This window comes from Coffea arabica, chromosome 9e (assembly GCF_036785885.1).
Source record: "Coffea arabica cultivar ET-39 chromosome 9e, Coffea Arabica ET-39 HiFi, whole genome shotgun sequence".
Lineage (NCBI taxonomy): Eukaryota > Viridiplantae > Streptophyta > Magnoliopsida > Gentianales > Rubiaceae > Coffea > Coffea arabica.
Window position 1 is genome coordinate 39,304,213 of NC_092327.1, and position 1,639 is coordinate 39,305,851.

At 35.7% G+C, this 1,639-nt stretch overlaps 1 long non-coding RNA gene across 1 annotated transcript; it reads left to right on the forward strand.

The window, feature by feature from the left end:
- Positions 1-247: 247 nt before the first annotated feature.
- LOC140014786 (uncharacterized) lies at positions 248-1,639 on the forward strand. Its single transcript, XR_011821464.1, has 2 exons — positions 248-779; positions 1,299-1,639. It is a non-coding gene; the product is annotated as an uncharacterized lncRNA (long non-coding RNA).

Consider the following 1,639-nt stretch of genomic DNA (forward strand, 5'->3'; position numbering starts at 1 on the left):
GATCGAGATTTCATTCGCTAATTATATCAAAAACATTTAACGTAAGACATAATTAAGTTAAACTTCGGAAACAATAGGTTTCGTAAAATTTAGGGTTAAATGCAGAAAACCCCCTGAACTCTCATATGAGTTGCACAATACACCCCTAAATATATTTATAAGCATTTTGCACTCAAGCTCCACTGAAAAGTAACGGATATTTACACATCATTTATTTTATGACCCAAATGACAACTTTATCCTTAGATAATAACTGAACGGACAAAAGCACCCTTCTTCTACTCCAAACCTATTATGTCGAGCGGAAAGTACAAGGCAAAGCAGAATCTTGAGTTTGCCAAAATTTTTTGCCTTTTTCTTGCGATCGAGGAAGAACCAAAGCCGAATAACTGCAGAGGGTAACTAGAAGTGGGCAAAAGTCGGTTTGAAGAATCTAAAACAAGTGGAATATTTAAAGTATCTCAGCAAATCAGGTAATAAGCAAAGCCCTAATTTTTTCTTTATTTAATCGACTTTTTACCCTTTTTGTGTGGATCTGGATGCCCAAACTTGTAGTTTTATGCCCTCGTTCTGCTGGCAGTTCATTGTTGTTTTTTACTAGTTGGTTTTATGTTCTCCTCGCCGTGATAAATTAATGATCGAGAGCAGTGGTTGGCGGTAAACGGTGAAGCTTGCAACTGTTTCCCTTTTGTTCGCCGCTGCTTTCAATCAGTAGTAGAGTTCAAGTTGTGTTGTTTAACAATTGCCACTGGGTTTGTTCCGACGTCTAGCATTCATGGGTGAGTTTTTAATTTTACATTTTTTTCTTCGTTGTTGCTTTCTGAATGTGAGATTTTGATTGTTGAGTTTTGCTATGCTTTTTCCTTTATTGTTTCAGGCTTTTATTTTTTTGGTATTTCAAGTAGCTCAGAAATTTGTTCATTTTTCTCTGTGATTTTTTTTTTTTTAGTCTTTCATTTGGTTGTTAGCTAATTTATTGGGCTGGCTTTGGTTTTTTAATTTGTGGCTTTGTTCTTCCGCGTCTTCTTTTCACTTTTTTTTTTCTTTTTGTTCATTGTTGGAACACAGCTTTTATTTGACTGCACTTCCCTTGGTTGAGCTTGAGACTTGAGAGACCATTTGTATTGCTTGTGCTAATTTAGAAGCTTCTGCTTTTATGTAAAGTATTTTGAGTCAATTATTTCCACCATGGTTAAATCATTGTTCTACGGTTGGATGAAATGTTTTTTGAGATAAAGATAAGCCATATTGAAGGATTAGATCACTTTATTTAATAGTTGAAGTTTGTTGCTTCATAGGCATTGCTTGAGCTGCAACTATTTGGACTGTGTTCCATGTGAGTTGAAAAAGAATTGTGCATCTGTGAAGAAGAGGAAATACAAGGGGGGGAAATGAGAAGTGATGGTAGGTGATTCTCATTTATATTCACTCGAAAGAGGACAATTCTGTCAGCAAATTCAACGGACAGAAAGTGGCTTCCACGCGTTTTGTTTCACCGTGAAATGTGTGAACGGTTGTTTTCTCAGGGTGCAAAATGCCTATAAACATATTTCGTGGTGTTTTGTGCAACTTCCATGAAAGTTCATGGGTGTTTTCTGCATTTAACCCTAAAATTTATTGTAAGTTCCAAAACATAAAA